This window comes from Tenrec ecaudatus, chromosome 3 (genome assembly GCF_050624435.1).
Source record: "Tenrec ecaudatus isolate mTenEca1 chromosome 3, mTenEca1.hap1, whole genome shotgun sequence".
In the NCBI taxonomy this organism is placed as follows: domain Eukaryota; kingdom Metazoa; phylum Chordata; class Mammalia; order Afrosoricida; family Tenrecidae; genus Tenrec; species Tenrec ecaudatus.
Window position 1 is genome coordinate 215385760 of NC_134532.1, and position 16718 is coordinate 215402477.

At 49.3% G+C, this 16718-nt stretch overlaps 1 protein-coding gene across 4 annotated transcripts in view; it reads left to right on the top strand.

The window, feature by feature from the left end:
• The first annotated feature begins 7011 nt into the window (after positions 1-7011).
• Positions 7012-16718, top strand: part of ZNF518B (zinc finger protein 518B) — a 35740-nt gene continuing 26033 nt past the window's right edge. For 3 of the 4 annotated variants that reach the window (XM_075544530.1, XM_075544534.1, XM_075544536.1), the window contains exons 1-2: positions 7012-7156; positions 15965-16060. The gene's annotated coding sequence lies outside the window, so the exon portion shown is untranslated. The other variant, XM_075544531.1, reaches the window with a different exon arrangement.

Sequence of the window (16718 nt, forward strand, 5' to 3'; positions counted from 1 at the left end):
TTAGTTTCAACCCGTGTAGCAGAGTAGAACTGCTATAAGCGTGTCCTGACTTCAAAGAACAAAAAATCTTATCATTGTGAAGGATGGGGAGTGCAGAGTGGAGACCCAAAGCCCATCTGTAGGCAACTGGACAGCCCCTTGAAGAAGGGTCTTGGGGAGGAGCCTGATGAGCCAGTCAGGGTGAAATATAGCAACAATGGAACATACAACTTTCCTCTAGTTCTTTAATGCTTCCTCCCTCCCACTATCACGATCCCAATTCTACCTTACAAATCTGGCTAGACCAGAGGATGTACACTGGTACAGATAGGAACTGGAAACACAGGGAATCCAAGACAGATAAACCCTTCTGGACCAATAATGAAAGTAGCGATACTAGAAGGGGAAGGGGAAGGTGGGGTAGAAAGGGGAAACCAAGCACAAGGATCACAAGGATCTACATATAACCCCCTCCCTGGGGGACAGAAAAGTGAGTGAAGGGAGATGTTGGACAGTGTAAGACATGACAAAATAATAATAATAATTTATAAATTATCAAGGGTTCATAACGGAGGGGGCAGCGGGAAGGGAGGGGAAAAAATAAGGATCTGATACCAAGGGCTCAAGTAGAAAGAAAATGTTTTGAGAATGATGATGGCAACAAATGTACCAATGTGCTTGATACAGTGGATGGATGGATGGATTTGTGATCAGAGTTGTACGAGCCCCCAATAAAATGATTTTTAAAAGAAAAAAATAAAGAGCGTCCTGACTGTAATCTCTACAGAGTTAAGGCAACAGATCCTTCTCCCTGGCAACCTCTCTCTTGGTGCCTCATTAACACAAGAAAGGAATATCCATTTGTGTTGTTGCTAGTGCCATCTAGTGCCCTCCAATGTGGAGTGACCTTGATTTACCCCTCCAGGACCTGCAGCAACCTCCTAGCTGCCATTCTGTTTGCGCTGATTGTTGCAGCTGCTGTGCCAATCCATCATGTTAGGGGCCTTCTTTTTAGTTGCCCTCCTTGGTGGAGTAGTGGTTACATGCTGCTTTGCAAGGTCGATAGTTTGAAACCACCAGCCTCTCCAAGTGCGGAAGACAGGGCTTTCTACCTCCGTAAGGAGTTATAATCTCAGAAACTCACGGGGGCAGTTCTACTCTGTCCTGTAGTGTCACTGTGAGTCAACATCGATGCCAGTGAGTTTGGTTTCTACTTTACCAAGCATGATGTCTGTTTCCAGGCACTGACGGCTCCTGATAGTCAGTGCCAATAATCTACTCCTAAATGGGATTATTCCCATAGGGATAGAGGTTGAGGTTGACAACACATATTTTGAAGTGAATAAAATTCAACCGATAACAGATTATAACTGCAAGAGAAATATCAACAGGGTCTTTCTTCATAAAGGCTTACCACTTCTAGAAACTTCTCTGGTTCCTTGTTTGTGGCCTCATGTACTTGACAAACCCATACATTTGAGGTAGGACTAATGATTGACATTTATGGATAACTAGGCACCCATCTGTCTGCCCAGTGCTAGGTCATCACAGTGATGTTCCATCACAGGTCCTCATAGCACCATCACTGCGTGGACAGACACTGAGGCCTACCGTGAGCAGACCTGTCTCAGGTCACACAGATGGTATGTGGTAAAGCCAGACTCTAAAATTAGTCCACCTGAGTCCACAAACACACTACGTATCCTATAGTAGCAGATAAATTGCCTTCTCCAGTGAACCTTTAGCTTGCAGTTGGTAGATATGATGAAACACAACCCAAAATTTTATTTTGAAATTTTCTGGCCAGCTTCTACTCGAGTATATACAATTTTAATATGTGCTGGGAAAGTAAAACAATCATGCCACTGACTTTGCTTATGGCTTTGGAGTTGTAGTCTGGAACCCAACCCACAACATCGCCTCAGTATGCTTGCACTTCTAGATCTAAGAGCCAAAGAGCCCAACTCAGTCCCCACCAATCGCTTTCTGAGAAATCCATAAGCTTCCATCTGAGTTAAGAGTTGGGGAGGGAGAAGTCAGAATGGCCACTCAAGAATCAGTGCTTCCAGAACAAATGCCAGAGGTCTCCAGCCAGCTGTTTTGTACAGATTTCCTCTTACTCGGTAGTATTACACTAACACCACCTCTTTCACAGATTAAATCAAAACAAGACTTGAGATTCTGGGATGTTGACTTCTCCAATAACTATGACATTTACATAAGGGATTGTGTTAGTCTGTGTAGACTAGAGAAACAAATCCAGCGACTCTTATATATGTGTAAGAGGGTGTTTTATATCATAGCGCAATTGCATATTGAGAAAACATTCCAGCCCAGTCCAGATCAAGTCCTTAAGTCTGATATTAGCCCTTCAGTCCACAACAAGTCTATAAATTCCCCTTCGGACTCACATAGCCCATCCAATGATGCCAAATGCAGGAAAATCACAGTGGTGGGTGAGAAGGCTCATGAATCCAGTGGCAGTGGAAGCATCTGCATCTCAACGCTGGCAAGCCTCTCCACGTGGCTCCTCAACAGGAAGGCGAAGCAGAGTGTGGACCTCCTCCAGGGAGAAAGAGGAGAAGTTCCCAGAATCCTCATGAGAAGGTCCCACCCACCAGGAGGCATCATCAGGCTGTGACCTGACTGGCTGGCTAAACTCCACCCCTTCACTGTATTTATCAATTTGACATGAAATTATGTAACTTCCACAAGGATCTTGAATTCAGACCCAGGTCTTCCTGCTGTCGCAGCATCAGGTTATTTAATTACCAGGACCCTGCACTTTGTTTAAGGAGCACTGGCAGTGAAATGGTCAAAGGGCTTCTGTACTAACCCGTAGGTTGATGGTTCAAGGCTGCCCATAGGTCCAGAGGGAGAAAAGACCTGTTGATCTAATTCCATAAAATTCACAGCCTAGAAATCCATTGAAGACAGTTCTACCCTCTCCTATTTGGTCCTATGAGTCAGAATTAACTCAGTGACTCACAGCGACACTTTCCTTCCACAACTCCCATCTGCCAGTTGGACTTAGTGTGTGGATGTCTTTGAGGCTCCTTAAGTATACAGTTTTTGCTGTTGATAAGCACCAGGTGGCTCACATTTGGATCAGCTGTTGATTCTTGGTGATGGTCCAACTTCTTGGCTGGGCCCTAATGTCACACTTTATTTCTTCTCTAAAGTGGAGTTTCTTGTGTTTGTTTCTTTTGAGATGGCTCAACGTCTTGCAAGGAAGTTCTATGGTGCTCTCATCAACTACGCTGATAGACCCAGGGCCTTGGGAACTGGAGGAGCCACGTGGAAACCCCTGCCAGCACTCTGAAATGTTTCTACCACCACTGGATCCACAAGACTTTGTACCTAGTGGTTTATGATCTTCCTGTATTCAGCATCATTGCATGTATTTCAGTAGTCTGAAGAGGACTTTACAGATTGGTTTAGGACATATGGGCTAATATCAGACTTATGAACTTGATCTGGACTGGGCTGGAATGTTTTCCCAATATTCAATTGTTCTTATATATAAATCTCTTTCTTATACACATATTTGATTGCCTCTGGATTTGTTTCTCTAGTCAACCCAGATTAACACACACAGTAAACCCAAGATGCCCAGGAGTGACAGGCTGGTAACTATGAATGTGAGTCCAAGGTCACAGGCCAGATGGCAGGCCAGTGATGTCTCCAGGGACAGGCAGGCAATATGGCCAGCTCTAAGCAGATGTCCAAAGAATGGTGAGTCTATAAGCCAGTGGCAGACTTCAGACTCAGAAAGAAGCAAGCAATCATTTTCAACAGCATCTATTTACAAAAATACTCATAAGTAGGTGACACTCCTGGGAAAACTTCCTTTTGATTGCATTAGGACTGTGATCTAAGTAAGGGTCTGCATTTCCACCCTAATCTTACTGTTGACTGATTGACTGTTCACTGCAGATCCTATTATGTAGTTGACTATATTGTGTTACCTCACACCTATGGTGGATTACTATGTCTTATTTACCAAAGCACTGAGAATCCTGACCCGGCCAAGTCGTCACAAAACCTAACCATCACAAGGGCTACAGTGTGCCCGACCCAAGCTATGATCTCTTCAATCGTCTTGAATGTATGTGAAAGCTGAGCCATGAATAAGGAAGGTCAGGGAAGACTGGATTCATTTGAATTACAGGGTTGATGAAGAACACTGAAAGTATCATGGACTGCCAAAAGAACAAACAAATCTGTCTTGGAGGAAGAACAGACAGGATGCTCTTTAGAATTGAAGATGGTCTTCGTTTGCCTCCCACGCTTTGGGCGTGTTGTCAGAAGAGAGTAGAGCCTGGAAAAGGACATCATGCTTGATCCGGCAGAGGGGCAGCAGAACCCAAGACGACCCTGGAAGACATGGATTAACGGTGGCTGCAGTGATGGGCCCAAACGTAACAATGGTAAGGATGGTACAGGATCAGACAGTTTTTCCATCTGTGCCCCTTAACAACAGCACATCAACAACCTTCAAGGGGAGAACATTCTGTGAATTTCTTGCAACGGGTCAAACCTTAACCTATGAAGATGGAGGCTGAGGCTAATTCCAAGGATGACCAAGGATGACCAAGAGGGTCCAGAAGTTAAGACAGGGTTCTCCCACAGAACCTGAAGAGAGAGCGTGGTCCTGCCAACACTCTGATTTCAAATATCTGGCCTCCAGGACATGAGAGAATGAATTCCTAATGCTTTCAGCTAAAAAAGAAAACTAATAGGATATGGGGTAAAACTACAGAATGCTATCAGGGAGCTGGATAAAGGGAGGATGGTGCTTCTAGCAGAGTCACTGGTCTACGATCATCAAAGAGAGAAACTAATCCCACTGACACCAACAAATGAAAGAGTCGGAGTCGGCGGCTTGGGGGAGCCTGGAGGGAAGAAAGCAGGTCTAGCAGTGAAGACCACGCCTTAGAGGAAGCTTGCTGATCTTTCTCATTCATTGGTGAAGAGAGGTTGTGTTCTGTAGAACTCTCGGATTTCTGGGAGGCAAGGGCATGGTAGTGCCCTTTCCTGAGAATGAAAATAAACAAATAACCCGAAAAACTCAATAGGCAGAAAGGCATGCTAGCTACAGAATCACAGGAAATACATGGATCACATATCATCATTCTCTAATGAAATTGGAAAAGCAAGCAAACTACACAACCAGAGACTTTCAACTGCACACGATGAAGTCAATGACACGTGATGTATTCATTGATTTACACTGGAAAAGTAGTTTCTACCTAAAATTTCACCCAATGTCCATTTTAAATAAAAGTCAAACCTTAAACTCATAGATAAGCCCTTAACTCAAGCCTTGCCCCTCTTGCTCCCATGGAGGAATCCGGTAAAAATAATGGTAATAAAAGAACCTTTCAGAGACCTCGAAAGATGGACAATAAAAACGGGAGGCAGATGAGGAACTGACGAAGGAGATGGAATAGATCGTGGACTGCCGGAAATAGGAACACAGCAGGGGCCGTGTTCTACAACATGGGAATTGAGCCGTGAGGATCTGTGGGTAGATAAGTATATACAGAGGTGGGGGGGTGCAGGGGGTGGGGGTAGCCAAATCCTCAGGGGAAGGAAGGCGCAGAAGTCATTTTTCATGTGGTGCCATCCTGTGTTAAGTCAAAGCACGGTGATGTTTATGGTCAGAGCTGTGTTTGAATAAAAACTCCACTGCCATCCAGTTGATGCTGACCTCTGGCGACCCTCTAAGAACAGGGGGCACTGCTCCTGGCCTTCCCGAGACTGTCCCTCTGTCTGGGAGGGGAACGCCTCCTATATCGCCCCCGAAGCGACTGCAGTTTTGATCGGAGCCCAATGGAAAGCTCTGTACCACCAGAGCTCCTGTGTTAGAATGATCAACCATTTCACGATTGAAAGAGCAGTCGTTACCTAAGGACAGAGACTGGGAAAGAAAGAGCAATAGCTTCAGGAAAGAGCAATAGCTTCAGCTGAAGGAGTCGGAATATGGGTCAAAAGATGTGTCCAAATCGTTCAAACCAATGAACTGCTCGGTGAAGCTGCACCTAAATCTAAATTTTCTGTTTTTAATTTATGATGCGCACGCTTGAGTTGGCGTTCTGAGCTGATGTCATGGTGCACAGGAGACCTGGTGTTACACTGGTGAAAGCACACCGCCGCTGAACGAAAGGAAAGGTGAAGGTTGGCTCACGCACGCTTCCCCCCGGGATGGAACCATGCGGCGTTCTGCTCGCGTCACGGGAGACAGCCATGGAAACCCACAAGGGCAGTTCAGCTCCGGTCTCCCTGGCAGTGTGTTTCGGGAGGGGCTGGTGAGGGGTGCTGATTGAGAGGGGGCTGCAGACTCATCCGAAATGCCTTCGATGCTGCCTCTTCAGGATGCTCCAGGGGACCTGTTGCGTCCGGTGCAGACACTGACTTGTCCCTTCTTGGCGCACAAGCACCGCTCTCACCCAGCTCCCAACGCGCCTGTGCTCCAGGAATGATAGTTGTGGGGTGCCGCCGGATCTGTAGCGACTCCTGAGTGACAAAGGAGGGTTTTCATGGCTGCAATCTTGACGGAAGTCATCGGCAGCTCTTTCTCCAGTAGCGCCAGTTCCAACAGCCAAACCTTTGGTGAGCAGCCAAGCACCTAACCCTTTGAACCACCAGGGCTCCGGTCCCGAGGCATTAGCAAAGCAAAAGCGAAGCATAGCATCCTCTGTGGCTGAATGGAAGGGCGCGGGGGAGGGCGGTTAGGGTACTCGGCAGGTGGCAGCCCCTGGTTAGCCCGGGCGAGCCGGTTTCCCAGGTGCAGCCTCCCAGCTAGGTAGAGCTCTACTCGCGCAACCGCGTTGCGGTCCCGAGAGGCAGGCCGCGCAGCGACGCTGCTGGCAGCCAGCGGTACTGCAGGCCGCGGCGCTCCCGCCGCTGGTCTACCGGCCAAAGGCGCATGCTCGCCGCGCCAGCCCCACCCCGCGGGCCCGAAAAGCCCGGGGGCGAGGCTCAGGGCGCGTGCGCGTGGAGCGCCGGCGTCCCGCTGCAAACCGCTGCTCGCCCAGCTCGGGCCAGAAAGCCACGGGATTGGGCAGGAGAAAGGAGGCCGGGGTGTGGTCCTTGCTGCTGCCGCTGGTGTTGAGTGCCCTACACTCGGATGACCCAAAGAGACCCTCTGGACCGCTGGAGCGAGCACTGCCAGGTCCGCCCCACCCTCCCCGTTGTGTTTCGGCTTGAGCGCATTGTCGCGGCCACTGGGTCAACCCGTCGCCTTGCGGGGCGTCCTCTTTGGTGCTGACGGAGCATGGTGGCGATTCCTGGTAACCTGTCCAAAATTTCTAAGGTGAAATGTCACCATCTTGCTTTCTAAGGTGCTTTCTGGTTGTACTTCTTCCAAGACACGTCTGGGTATTTTTCTGGTAATGCGTACCCACTATTCTTTGCCTGCACCCTAATACAAACCCGCCAGTTCTACGCGAGGCTTCCTTGTGGAGTGTGCCGCTCTCACATGCAGTGGGGGGGGGGAGGGGGGTTAAAAAAACGCCACGGTATCTCAGTCCTCAGAGTGACATCTGGGCACTTGAACGCTGTCAATGTTCTGCTGCTGCAGATTTGCCCACAGCGGTGTGTCGTTTGATTTGACGGCTGCTTGCCCGAGCATTGATGGAGGATCCAAGCAAAATGAAGGACTGCACAATTCAGGCTTCTCCGTTTATGCGGATTTTGGTTTTCTGTACTCTTTGGTCTTTGGTGATAGCTACAAGCGCTGGTATCTGCCTTGATGACCTGGATGGGGAAAGGGTTCTCGGGTTCCCCCAGGTTGGGAGCATCATCTCAGACAGGTTAGAAACATGAGCAATGGGATGAGGGTTTGGATTCTTTGTGGGCTACTCACTGCACCCCAGGACTGGGTGGAGAACTGCTTCTGAGTATCCGGACGCTTCAAAGAGGTTTAATTTATGCTGATTCAAAACTCCTTCTTATGTTGGTTCAAACCTCAGTGACATCCAGATCGGACAGGCTAGAACTGCCCCCTCAGAATTGTTGAAATTGTAACTGCTTACAGGAGTAGAGAGCCCCGTCTTTCCCTCTCTGAGCGGTTTCAAACTGCTGACCCTGTGGATCAAATTCCGCTGCATAACCACAGGTACCAGGGCACCGTAAGCCCTCTTTTACAGAGGAGCACATTCAGATCAAGAAAGTTACCGGACACTTCGGAATAGTCTCAAAAGAGAAAAGCCCCTTCTTTGGATCCCCTGCTAATTCAGGAGGTCTTGCTGCGCGATCTATGCATGCCTGTGCCCCTGAACAGCAGGGGGCAGGGTTCTGAGGTGGGCGTTACAGACCTGGCCATTGTTCCCACACTCGGGGTGATTTTAGGTAAGTACCCTCCTCCACCCCACAGGTTCCCTATTGTCAGGCGAGTATCTTGGATTAAGCTTTGGGGCTACTAACTCTAAATCAGTGGTTGGAACTCACTGCCTCCCCCCCCCTCCCAAAGGAATTCCATTCATCTGCCTGCTCCTTCTGGTAAAAGAATTACAGTCTCAGAAACCCCGCGGAGCAGTTCACCATGCCCTACAGGGTTGACGTGCATCAGAATCAGCTGCATAGCAACAGGTTTGGGTAGTTGTTAGCTACCATTGCGTGGTCAGTTGCAGCTCACTGTGACCAGTGTGTGACAGAAGAAAACTGCTCCTTAGGATCTTCTGGCCTCTGATTTTTTTTTAAAAGATCATTTTACTGGGGCTCTTAGAACAATCCATACATCAATTGTGTCAAGCACATTTATACATGTTGCCATCATCCTTTTCTAAACATTTACTTTCTATTTGAGCCCTTGGTGTCAGCTAGTTTCCCTCCTTCTCCCACCCTCATGAACCCTCGATAAATTATAAATTATCATTTCATATGGTACACCGACCGCTGTCTCCCTTCACCCACGTTTTATGCTGTCTGCCCCCTTGGGGGGAAGGGGTTATGTGTCGATTATTTCAATTGGTTCCCCCTTCCTCCCCTCTACCCCCAACCTTCCCCTTACGATCCTGGTATTGCTTACTTCCATTTCTGTACATGAGAGGTTTATCTGACCTGGATTCCCTGTGTCCTGAGCTCTTATCTGTACCAGCGCACATGCTCCGGTCTATCCAGAACTAAAAGGTAGGACTGGGGTCATGATAGTGGGGGCGAGAAAGTCTCAAAGAACCAGAAGAATAGTGTGTGTTTCATTGGTGCTCTGTTCCACCCTGGCTGACTCATCCCTCCCTTGTGACCTTTCTGTGAGGGGATGTCCTATTGTTTACAAGTGGGTTTTGAGTCTCTGCTCGATCCTTCTGGTTCTCAACAATATGTTTTGTTTTGTGTCTTCTGATGCCTGTTATCTGACCCTGTCAACACCTTGTGGGCTTGTTGCTTCTCAGCTAGATGGCTGCTTATTTAACGTCAAGCCTTTAAGACCCCAGATGCTACATCTTTGATAGCCCAGCACCATCAGCTTTTTTCACCACATTTGCTTATGCATCTTTTTTGTCTTCAGTGATCATGCTGGGAGGGCAGGCATCACAGAATGCCAGGTTGTTAGAACAAAGTGTTCTTCCATTAAGGGAGAGTTTGAACAGAGACCCAAACTCTGTATACTTCCTCAATATATTGCCATATAAACATATGTACATAGGCCACTACCTCTATTTTTATGAATTAATATATTTACATATGTACACACCTATGTTTATACCTCTATCCATAGCGTTGCTTCCTAGATCTTTCCCCTGTTTCCTTTTACCTTCCTCCTGCCCCACCAGCACACTTGCCCTTAGTAATTCCTCTCAGCTAATTGCTGTTCAAACACCAACAGGATCTCTACGTCCTTATCATTGTTGATTTTAATTCCCCAGTGGTTCCCCTGTCTGTGGTGTTTTTTGTTCACACTGCTCCCCCCGCCCCGCCCCCCCCCCATACACCAACTGCCTCCTCCCCTCAAGTCCCTCAGGAACCCTTGATCATTGGTCCCTTCTCCTCAGGCTTGCTTCCCTTGCCTATCTGGTATAGGTAGACAAAACAACAATAACGGAGACAAAACAAAACAAGAAAAAAACGAAAAAGCATATGTAATTCCAGGTCTGTCCACTGACCTTTATCTCCCCACTGGTCCTGGGGTAGGGGTAGGGGTTCTGTGAACTGCCCCTCTTGAAGCCTATTTTGGGGGCTCCTCCGGGTCTTTGTGGCTTGGCTTTGCACCCATTGCTGATCTGTTAGGTTCTCTTCTTGGTTTTCCCCACTGGGGGGGGGGGGGGCGCTGTCAGACTGGCCTCACTCCCAGCTGTGTGTCCCCAGTATTGTCCTCTGTGTGGTCTGCTCCAGTGAGGGGCAATCATGTCTCTAGCTGTTGTCAGCCCCACCGTCCTCTCTGCACCTTAGCAGCTCCGTGCAGGGATGGCTCCTGGGGCTTGGTGTGACAGTATGGGGTCTAGTCCCTCACGCTCTCTTCTTCCTTCTTGGTTTGCTTCCGTGTGGTCACAGCAGGCAGGCTGTAGCACACCTGCAGAAAGGGGGTCAGTTTGCTTGCCTGTGATCTTGATGGAAGAAGATCGCCAGGCCTCTTCTTCCACAGGACCTGGCGCGATTGATTGAGGTGTGCACTGCCTTGTCTGCCTCAATTATGCTCGTCTCCTTCCCACCCCAGGGCTTTTGCGCATCCCATGCCCTCCATACAGACCCTGCTTTTCATCTTCCTGGAGCGATCCCTTCTTAGGTCTCCTCTTGAAAGTCACCTCTTCCATTTGTGTTGTTCACACACACACGCCATCTCATTGACCTTTAAGAAATGGAAACCAGATGCTGCCCTGTTGACTCAGCCTCCTCATGCCCTCGCGGGTAACAGAGCAGACCTGCGCTCCACAGGGGTTTAGAGGGTGGTTTCCCACAGAGGTGGATCCCAGGCTTTTCTTCAAGGTGCCTCAAGATGACCCATTCACCTTTGTGTTATCAGTGCAGTGTTAGCCATTTAACGCCCTGGGTCTTTGTTCTTGTTGGGTGCCCTCACCGGAAGCGAGCCATGACTCAGAGAGACGACACACTGAAACTGTGCTGCCCAGGCAAGCCCATTCCGTCATGGTTCCTGTGCCTGAGCCCATTGTTGCGACCGCTGTATCACTTCATCTGGAGGACCTTCCTCTTCTGCACTGACCCGCTAAGTTACCAAGATGTCCTCCAGGGACTGGCCCCTTCTGCCACTCTGTATGTGTGAGCGACAAAGGCTGCCCATTGGGGCTTTTAGCGGGCCCGGGCTGTACTTCTTTCGAGGCAGATTCATTCACGCTGCGGACAGTCTGTGGTAGATTGAATCCGGTTCACCGTGGCGTAAGGAGAGGGGTAACGAAAAAGAGAAAGGCCCTCCACAGGTGGGGTGACACGGCGGCAGCCACAATGGGCTCAGCCATGGCAACCGCTGGGCAGATGGCAGGGGACCTGGCAGCCTGGCAATCGCTCCGAGTCAGAACTGACGTGGTGGCTCCTATTAACCACGGCGTGGCCTAAGTCGTGTTGTCCCCCCCCCAATCACTTCATGTACATGCAAACGCTGGACAATAAATCAGACCAAAGGAAAACGGCGTGTTTTAATTATGGCGTTGGCATAGAATATTGCATACATCACGGGCTTCCAGAGGGAGGGATAAATCTCGCTTGAAGGAAGGGCAGACCCGTCTTCATTCTCTAGTGCCGCTGTCACTGAAGTACAAGTGGGCACCTTTCACAAGAGAGACGGAGCGGCACAGTGTATGGAGGAGGCCAGGAGCCCTCCTTCGGAGTGCTGGCCCAGGGAAGGCTGGCTTTCTCTCCCTGCGCCATCCGGACAAAGGTCCTGCTTCCTGCTTGCTTGGAGAACCCCGTGTGTCTTAGGGTCCCTCTCAGCCCAGCACTCTCTCTGCTCACTTCCACCTCCAGGTGGTGGTCTCCCTCGTCCGGACAATATGTCTGTGACTTAATAAACGTCTTTAAATTAGATTCGAGATGCGGGTCTATTTTGTCCCACTAAAACAAATGTCCTAGTCGGAAGACAGGGATCCAAAGCTGTCTTTCCTGGCGGGATCTTTGAAGAGGCTGGGAAAACCTGGAACCAAAAAGGAAAAAGGGGGGGGGGGGCTTTACATTCCCATGGGCGCTTAGAGACTTGGCAATGGGGAATGCTCTTGGAACGACAAGCCCATGATTGGGGCTTCGGAAACTTTCTCGATGGGGTTCTAGTTGTCTAGTGGTTATGCACTGGGCTGCTAACCGCAAGGTCAGCAGTTCAAAACCACCAGCTGTTCCCTGTGAGAAAGAAGGGGCTTTATTCCTGTAGAGTTAGTCTTAGAAACCCACAGGGGCAGTTCTACCTTGTTCCTCCATGGCCCTTGTGAGTCAGCACGGACTCAGTGGGAGTGAGCTTTCTGTTTGATGTCTTACACAGGGAGAGATTGACTCAAACTACTCTGTCCCTGCTGCTGCCCCTGCCCCCCGCCCCATTAACATAACAAAGACAACACATTCCCAGATGGAACTATGTGTGGCCTAGGTGGAGATGTTGGGATTGACAACACTGATTGCTGAGGGGGCACAATTTGATCCATAACCTTCCACCTGTGCCCCCATCCCCTCCCACATTCATGTCCTTGCTACCTGGAAAATGCAGTCACCCAATCACTCCAAAACCAAGAAAACCAAACTCACGGAGCCCTTTAGTGGAGTTGGAGCCTCATCTTTCTCTCACAGAGCAGCTAGTGGTTTCAAACTGCTGACCTAGCAGGTAGCAGCCTGAGACATCAACACTGTGCCACCACCAGGACTCCACACCAAAGCACATCATCCCCCCCCCATCTTCAACCAACTCCAAAATCTGGTAACTTATCTTCTGAATCATCTAAATGAAATATGGATGAGACTTCAGGCGGCTTCTGTCCTCAGGCAACATTCCACTTCATTTGTGGAATCTAGAATGCAAATCACTGCTTCCCAACTCCAAGAACAGCCCCAAGTCGCCATTTCCATTACAAACTGTATGAATTTGAGGAGAGAAGTGACCCAAGAAACCAAGGAAGTCCGAAGCCCAGCAGAACAAATTGCATTCACTCTCAAGCTTTGAAAATAACCTATGTTCTCCGAGACCAAATGAGCTGGGTTCTGCCCTTCAGACTCTAGATGTTGACCTTGCCTTCTGGGCCCAAGTTTCAGGTCACCTTCTATCTAGGCCCTCTGGGATGGTGACTCCTCCACCCACTTGAGGTGGACCCACTGTCCTATTCCACTGAAGCAGCAGGCCCCTGTCTGCCCCTTGGCCATAGCAACATAGCAACTGCATCCCCTAAACTTTGGGCCATGGTCCCCTGGAGCCATCCCTCTGGCCACACCTTAACAGCAGCTCCCAACCCCCAAACAAAGCTGATAAAGATCCCTCTTTCTCAAACCCAGGAAGCTGGGACCCCACCCTTTGAGATGCAAGGGACTGTGGCTGTACCCTTGAAGCTGAGTAGACTCTGCCTGGGGGCTCCTCTCCACAGCTCTGCTGACCTCCAGGCTGAGCAGCTCCACAGATGGTCTGGGAGCCCCGGGGTGCAGTTCCTGCCCCAGAATGTCAGAGGCAGGCAGGCTTCTTTCCTTTCCTTATTTCTGTTCAAGTTGTGGTCGTGGGGTACGCACAGACTTCTACCTTTCTTGACCAAAGGCTGCTTACGTTATAGGCAGCTTTGTGCATGATACAGCATAGTACACGTGGGAAAATCATGTGCCACCCCCTTCACACATGTGTCTCCCATGCGACGCCACTGGTTTTATCGATGCGATTTGGACACATTGCACGAGAGACTGTGATCGCCGCAACAAAAGATAGTCCAGTCACATCCCTGGGAAAACGCTCGGCCAGCGTATCCTTAGTCGATACAACAAATCTTTCAAGTTTTGTTTCCATTTTGCACAGTTCATCTTTAAGCCCATCCTGTTCCTCTTGCATTTCACTGTCGGGGCAAAGTGAAACTGCCGCCCCGCTGAGAACTCTTCAGGTCCAGAACTTACAGGTTCCACCTCCCACCAAATATTGGACTATAATTCAGACAAGTTCTTTGCCACTGTATGAAAAGTATCGCCTTCCCCCCACTGTCCAATGACATATTCATCACTTTCTGTGAAAGCCTCAGCAGAGGAACGTTTAACACCCATATGTATCGCTAGCAACAATCTCTTGCGGGCACTGTGTATTCTCCAAGACAGTGGTTCTCAACCTTCTTGGTGCCGTGACCCTTTAATACAGTTCCTCAGGTTGTGGTAATGCCCCAACCATAAAATTATTTCCGTTGCTAATTCATAACTTTAATTCTGCTACTGTTATAAATTGGGGAATCCAAGGGGGTCACGACCCACAGGTTGAGAACTGCTGTTCTAAGCTAAACTTTGTAACTTTCCTCCTTTCCTTCAGAGCTCTCACTAAAATGGCCTTGTATGACCTTGATTCTACCAACAGTCTCTCTGCGGCAACCCAGGCATTTGCTGTTAGCCACGGCCTTCATTCCGGAGTGCTGCTAGAGTGCCTTACATACCACACATGGGTGGTGTTAGGGCATGGGAATGCAGGCCTTCAAGCTGGAATGCACGGTTCCATGGGAAGACCTCCTTTCTCTTTTGGCTCACAGTTCCGCAGGAAGATCCTTGACTCCTTTAGGATCTGTTGCCTTGACATTCCTTGTAGATCCCCATGGATCTTGGCATGGATTTAGAGATGGTCAGTGCAGGGACCGTGGATCCAAATAGGAAGCTGCGCTTCCCATGCTGTTTCAATGGGTCCCCTTTCTCTACCCACGTGTCTCTCTCTCTCCATCTCCTCTGAAAGCACAGGTATTGCAGGCTTACCCAAGGGGAACCCTCTTTCCATCGGATCAGGCTATGAAAGGACTAAGGAGGTTGTTTTATACCTTATGTCTGTACAACTGTTCGCCTTATTCCATCAGATCCTATTATGGGTGACATTACCTAACTGCCAGCTCACATCATGACAGAACTGCCAAACTTTCCGATGACCCAGCCAAGCTGACCCATATGGGGCTGGGTGCAGAGAGGAAAGACACAATTCAATTCAGGACAGTCACCCTAAAACTCTTCCAGTTTTTACCCAATATCCAATTCCAAAACTATTAGATTATAACCACAGGTTTTAGAGGCTAGAATTTACCATTTAGATTTTGGTGGGGGAGGGGTGGGTCATAATTTAATCCCCAACATGCCAGAAGTTTCCTTAGAATGCAGGATGGCGAGAGTCCATCTCACCTCCCGTGGACATGTTATCAGGAGAAGGCCAGCGTATTTGGTAAAGCAGAGGGCTAAGGGGTTAGTGAACGAGGAGGAAGACCTGCAGTGAGATGGCGTCAGTTGGCTGCAACAGTGGGCTCAGACAGCAAAGACTGTGTGGCTAGGCAGTATCGAAGACCTCTGAGTTGCGTGCCAACTCCACACCTAACAAAAACACCTTGAGATAAGTCGTCCTTTCGCTGCCCAATAGTCCACCGGTCTATCCTCGGCCCAGGCGCTTGCCCTAACTAACAAGGTAAGCCATACATGTTCAGGAAATAAGTGAAGGAGTGGAGACTCTCCACCCTCAATGGCTTCATCACATGATTGCCTCCTCCCTCCTATGACGTAGGCAGTTTTCCCAAAGAGGTGATCCACAATCAAGTAGAAAGAATGGAAGGACACGGGACCAGGCGGTGTTTCCCTCTGCTGGGTGTGTGCAGTTGCTACGCACGGGTACCTGACGACCACGGGGCTAGGGGCGGGGTGAGGGAAGAAGATAGACATTGGAGAAGTGTAGACTGCCTACGGGTCTGTAGACATTTCTTTTGAACACTCCCCATCTCAGAAGACATCGGGGGACATTTCGACCTTAAAGGGTCCTTCAGGAGTGTTTGTTTTCCTTACATCTTTGCCCCGCCATTTTCTAGGATTCAAACACCCCATTTCCAAACTCTTTTATCTTCCTGAATTGTAGCTCCTGAGAGATATAAAGGCAGCAATTGTGATTGGACTTTTCCTCTCTGCCACACGTGACCGATCTCCCGTGTCATGCTGATGACTCTCCTGTGAGGTAAGTCCTGTTATTCACCCAAGTTTCCCCAAAGAAACAGAGTCCCAGACAAGTTAGGGAACAGACCATCGCAGCTTCCCAGGACCAGCGTGGGATCCAGTTGCCTATCAGTGATGTCCCCGTGGGTGTCGTGGAGTGGCATTCCACGCTATGGGGTTTTCCCCATCTAGTTTGGCACAAATAGCATCCCAAGCTCTCCCGAGATCCCCAGACTCCAGAGAAACCTCCAGGAAGCCCAGGGGGACGTTTTGTCAACAGTAGCTGACTCGAGGGTGACCCTGCGTGACCTGGAAGTGGACGCTGCAGGGAAGGGCAACAATTCGGGCTATATTGGAACTTTTCCTCTGGTACTTAGAACACTTCTTTGTAGTGCGGACGGCGAGAGCTTCGTGTTGCCAACTTGTGACCGGTCGTCAGGAAACAGCAACAGCTAGAAACAGACACTGTGGTGAGCACGCCACACCAACAGGTGGGCTGACACATGGCTGAAGCATGCCAACCATGGCGAGGATGGCATTTATCCTGTGATGCACGGTCACCCCCTTGGCAGCTGACTGCAGGACAGCAAGGAGCAACCCCGATCCTTAGAACGATGGTTTCTATGACTGCACTCCTGTTGTCTTGAGATGCTCCCTGCCCACCTCCCATTCCCCAAGCG